Below are 6,321 nucleotides of genomic sequence, written 5' to 3'. Positions count from 1 at the left end.
TATAGGCTTAGACTGCTGGAGGACAAACTGACCACAATTTTCACTCTACTTCTGTCTTTACTTACTCTGCTCAACCTGTTTTGTATTTGTAATTATTTTTTCTATCCTTAATATGTGTTTTTTTGTCTTTCAGATACACCTGGACTTATACCTGGACCTACCATTCTGTGTTCGTCTGTCTCTCCTCCCTGTTCTCTCAATCAGCCGGTCAAAGCAGATGGCCGCTTGTTCTGAGCCTGGTTCTGCTGGAGGTTTCTTCCTTTTAAAAGGGAGTTTTTCCTTTCCACTGTTGCCACTGTGCTTGCTCAGGATGGGAGACTGCATCGAAGCCAAGATTCATCTTGTCTGCTGGATTCCTTAGATAGAGAACTACTAATTGACTTTTATGTATGTGAATGTACCTGTAAAGTGCCCTGAGACAACTTTGTTGTGATTTGGCGCTATATAAATAAACTGAACTGAATTGAATTGAATTAACCACTCAGCCACAGCCGCCCGATTAGTTTGCTAATATTTATTATTCTTTCTTGATCCACCAGGACTCAATTAAGTGAACTGATCTGTCTCTTTGTCGAACTTTTCTGGTCACATACCTCTGATCTAATCATCTGCAAATCTTTATTTATCACAAACATTTTTGTTTCCTCCCTGGCTCTCAATCGAGGTGTCTGCTTTTGTCTTTCCTCCCCCATTTTTCCTTCCTCCTGCTCTGCTCTCTGTGTGTCTGAAGCGCCTGGTACACATCTCTTGAATGTAAATTAAGATCATGGATCTGGTATCCTGGATGTTCAACTCTATTGATAAGAACAACAAAGTCCATGCGCAATAATCCAGGTATAAAATCCTGATAAGATTTTTGATAAGATTTTTTCAACAAAGCGACAAGGTCTTGGAGAGCCTGTGTGTCCAGCTGAGACACACACTGTGGTGTGGCATGGACCCTTTGGGAGTGTGGCAGCTGATGTACCTCTCAGTCCTGTCTCAGGAGGATGTTGAAGACGTTTATATATTCGGAATTATGATAGCAGGGACTCTGCTTTTGGGCATCAGCGGGGCTTTGTTTTATCAAGTATTGAAGAAGAAATCGGCAGCAATTTCGGCCATGGCAAAGCTTCCTAGTCAGTGTGAAAGTTTGGTCCATGCTGTAAGTACTCTAAATCAACTGGTTTACGAGCTAAACCATAAGATGGAGGCGATTTATGAGAATTGCAGGCCACCTGCGGCTTCTGGGACTCTTCAGTGTGGTGGGTTTAACCTTGAGGGAGACTCATAACATGGATCAGTGGAATGGATTCCCACAATTAGGCCATTTTGGAACCAGAATGTCCAGATGGACTCAAGGTTGAAGAAAAAAAATCTGTCTGCCTGAAGAAAATCAACAATCAAAGCTTATCTGAATCTGACTCCCGACGGCCTCGGAGACGGGCTGACTATCAAATTTCTCTTGCATAATGGGTAACCAAGGACAAACGCTTCATCTAACCCCCCCCATCCCCCGCAAGCTTATCAGAGCTGCTGCAGGCTGAAACATCATCATCAGAACTGTGACCGATCTGAAAAAACGCTCATGGACAAATCTCAACACCTTGACGTCAAATGCATATGTAATTATGTTTTAATTGTGCTGCTGGTAGAGTTTATTTGATGTCTCAAATTGTGTCCTGATATACAATATGTAAAATATCTTTTTTTTGTAATACCACTATCTACCATCATGTTTCTCCCCCTTTTCCTATCTAAGATTATTATTCTGAAAAAGGATAAGAAAGGCCGCGCTTAGTTATAGTAGCAACTTTGTGCACTTCATCCATCTTCCGGACGACTGCATGTACATGTTCTCATTGTATCTTGGTGCAATGAGAACAAAGTTTATTCTGATTCTGATTCTAATCAAAAGAGAGCATTCTAAATTATTTACAATCTCTAGAAGTTTTGAATGATATTCTTATTGTATAAAAACTCTGTACATGCCACCGTCACAGTTGTTGACAGTAAAGCTGAGACATTCTGGGACTTGGATCCAGCTGTAAATGATTTCTGGAAATGTGCACCCAAACCCTGGCCCCATGCAAAACATACTCACATCGCCTATGGACTCCACCACCAAAACCAGAACAGGTTTCCATAAGTTTCATGCATTTTTAGTTTAATAGTCCTCGCCCTAAATTGGACTTGATAAAGATCTGGGTAACCGCAACTGACCTGCATGTTATGGTTTATTCTGAAACTTGGTTTAAAAATGTCAATACCTGACAGTTTGAACACCACTGATACTGATACTTTCTGCACCAGCTCACTGTTCATGGAGTCTTGAGACTGGACATTTGTATGTACAAAACTTCAGCAAAGATCCTTTTATAATACTGCAATACACTTAAATACAAAAACAAACATTTTACTAATAGATTAACCATGTGCTATTAAATTTCAAAACTTTAGACAAAGATTCTCATGACATTATGGCTTACTACTGGACCAGTTTACACCTATGTGCAGGGCAAGACTGGCCCAGGTTAGCTGCCTTATATCCATGTGTCTCGAGTTTTCTCAACGTAGTAAAAACATGTTTTTGCAGCCATTGCCTCAAGTCAATATCAGTTAGTTCTAAATTCCAGCACTGTTCCAAGCTAGCTGCATATCAATTTTAGCAGGGAGAGTTGTTCCTAGAGAATGTGTGTAGTTTAGGTCTGCTGGCTGGCTCTCTTACTGAACTGAAACACAGCCCTGAGCTTGTGTCAGCTCTAAAAAATGTTCTTCCTTTTGCAGTGGTGCATGCCTCTGGAATCCTATTGATACAGAAAAAAGGGCATAACTGAAAGAACATGCATGTATGCCAAAACAAAATATCAATCATAAATTACTGTCTTGCCTGTGGCATGGTTAGATATTGTAAGATAAGGGTAAAGTGAGAGAGTTTAAAGCTAGTGGTGGTTAAAAAATAGAGGAAACAAAATGAAATCGAGTCATTGGGTCAAGCCACTCTTGAACAAGAGATAGCATCAGAAACATCTTGCCTGGGCTAAAGACAAAAATGCTGAGTGGTCCAAAGTTATGTTTTTTGATGAAAATAATTTAGCATTTCCTTTGGAAATCAAGGCCCCAGAGTTTGGAGGAAGAGAGGAGAGGCACATAATCCATGTTGCTTGAGGTCCAGTGTCAAGTTTCCACAGTCAGTGATGATTTGGGGTGCCATGTCATCTGCTGGTGTTGGTCAACTGTGTTTTCTGAGGTCCAAGGTCAACGCAGCCGTCTACCAGGAAGTTTTAGAGCACTTTGTGCTTCCTGCTGCTGACCAAATTTATGGAGATTCAGATTTCATTTTCCATCAGGACTTGGCACTTGCACACAGTGCCAAAGCAAAGTACCTAGTTTAAGGACCATGGTATCCTTGTTCTTAATTGGACAACGAACTCGCCTGGCCTTAACCCCATAGAAAAATCTATGGGATATTGTGAAGAGGAAGATGTGATATGATAGACCCAAAATTTCAGAAGAGCTGAAGGCCACTATCAGAGCAACCTGGGCTCTCATAACACTTGAGAAATACCACAGAGTGATTGACTTCATGCCACGCCACATTGCTGCAGTAATCCAGGCAAAAGGAGTCCCAACTAAGTCTTGAGTGTTGTACATGCTCATACTTTTCAGTTGGCCAACATTTATAAAAATCCTTTTTTTAATTGTTCTTAATTAAAATTCAAAATTTCTGAGATACTGAATTTGGGGTTTTCATTAGTTGTCAGTTATAATCATCAACATTAAAATAAACAAACATTTTAAATATATCAGTCTGTGTGTAATGTATAAAAATACACTAGTTTCACTTTTTGAATGGAATTACTGAACTAAATCAACTTTTCCATGATATTCTAATTTTATGACCAGCACCTGTATAGTCAAACTTGTAAAGCCAATGTAATCTGCACTTCATCAGTTTAAAGTTGTCAGTCAGCATATCTGTAACTGTTCATTTCCTCATACGCTTTCTTCATTATGCAGAACAGTCAACACACACCCTGTTTTTCATCCCCACATTTTTGTCTGATCTTACTGGTCACCTTAATGGTGCCAGTACAGTATGTTGTAGTACTGCATTTATAACTTCCAGCAGACTTAAAGGCGCTTCATACTCCATCTGAAGCCAACTGGCTCTCATTGACATAGCTGTGTGATGCAAATTGCATCATTTTGTTCTTGTAGTAGTTTTGTCCACCCCTTTTTGATACAAGATCCATTCCAAACTTTTTCTTACAGGAGTATGATCAAATATTGTGTTATTGGTGTTATGTGGACATGTTTTTCATGTGAAAAAGTGCTTGGACAATTTTCTGTTTGTTGCATTGAGAAAGCTCCTTGGATGAGAAGCAAAAAATCTTCTGTTACAAAATTATGTCCAGTTGTTTTTGTTTTGAACTTTTTGGAATTTGCTTGGGCAACATTGTGGTGATTTTGCCTCAGCTATTCCTCTTCCAGAGGCTGGCTGTTGTGCATGCAAGCAGCCAAATAGGTTGGAGAAGCAGTTGACCAAGGCAGTCAGAAAGTTCTTTAGTCTATCTGTACAACTCTCCCAGATAAACTTATAAAGGCTGTCAAATGGCCAAAACCCCCAGAATGACACTTGCACAAACACTGCACACAGAGAAGTCTGCCTGCCAAAAAGTGTGGCTTAGTGCAATAAGAGGAGTTTCCCAGGAGCTCTGTGCAATGTGTCTTGTGGACTATGAGTGGTGTCTGTAGAAATTAACGTTTTGCAAAGACGATCATTCCTGCACACACCACTTCTGGGCTTTGACTGGAATGTAAACAGTCCTTACATCTTTGGTAAGATGTGCAGGTCATAGTTTTCTAACTTGCTTTTCAGTATCAGGCCTGCTGTCCTTGTATGCAGTTCATCAGATAAGTCTTTGTACCCATACTGATATGGTGGGCATGAGGATGTATCCCCCCATACCTGTCATCCTGGCTCCTTCTTAATACAACACCTCTGTTGTATCTTGCGAATCTCCATGTGTGATAGCAGATTTCTCTTTCTTGAATGATGGAATTTCATTTCATTCATGTTTATTTGAACAAGGACATCACAATATACAATGTTACATGTTAAAAACGAAGCAACCGTTGTTTTGTACAACGGTTTTATAGCCACAGGCTAATTTACAAACCCAGTCCTTGGTTGGACTTTTATGTAAAAACAGCTAAAATTAAATTTAAATTTAATTAAAATTAAACAGTTCCCTCACACACATGCTGGCTCCTCTGTCCTCTATCTCCATGGGGCTCAGTGTTCACAGATTTGGTTTTGTTTCAACCATTTTTTCACCTGGGAATTAAAAACTCTAAGATTTTTTTTTATTGCTGATGGTAAACTGTTCCAGATATGCCGGCCTTTAAATGAGAAGGAACATTGACCAAATTATGTTTTGTATTTTGCAGGTTTGCCGTCTCCATCAACTGCACCTCTTGTTGCAACTCTTGTGCTGCTGACTTTTAAAATCATTCTGCTCACCAGCTCTGGGACAAGACCATTAATGCATTTAAAAGTCAATTTAAAACAAGAAAATTTAAAAATATTGTCAAAGCTTAAGAAATTATATTTCTCCAGTATTTTACAGAATTGCTGCTTCAATGGTTTTTGGTCTGAAACTTTCAGTGCTTGTGAATATAACATCCTCATAGGTTTTAAAGCAGATTGAGTTGCTTGGCTCCAGACAGTGACACAGTATGAGAAATGAGACAGAATCATGGCATGTAGGTACAACTGAGCAGATTTTCCACATAAACATGATCTTATAAGACAAAAACAATTTAGGTTTGTCTTAATGGTTTTAAACACTTTCCTAATGTGAGCCTCAAAGTTAAGATGGGAATCTAGAATGACACCCAGATATTTAAACTCATCCACTTTTTGGATTTCATTTTGATCAATCACAATTGAAAAGTTACAGACTTTATGCCGGATAGTGAAACACGTTGAGACTGTTTTATTGCAGTTCAGAGTCAAACAGTGGTTCTTAAACCACTGAGACACTCCCTCCCTGTTCAGTAACTCTGCTGCCTGTTGTGGAGTCTTTGCAGATACATATATGATGGCATCATCTGCATACATCTGACATTTGGCGTATTTGCAACTGTCCAGTAAGTCGTTGATGTATAAACAGAAAAGCAACGGACCTAAGCTGGAACGCTGTGGAACTACCATGATACATTTTTGGGTGCTAGATTTCATTCCATTAACTTTGACGCATTGTTCCCTATCTTTTAGATATGAGCGAAACCAACTGATAGCTAACTGGGAGAACTACCTTTTTTTTTTTTTTTTTT

This window comes from Nematolebias whitei, chromosome 6 (genome assembly GCF_014905685.2).
Source record: "Nematolebias whitei isolate Nwh7 chromosome 6, NemWhi1, whole genome shotgun sequence".
Classification (NCBI taxonomy): domain Eukaryota; kingdom Metazoa; phylum Chordata; class Actinopteri; order Cyprinodontiformes; family Rivulidae; genus Nematolebias; species Nematolebias whitei.
This window is presented reverse-complemented; position numbering follows the sequence as displayed.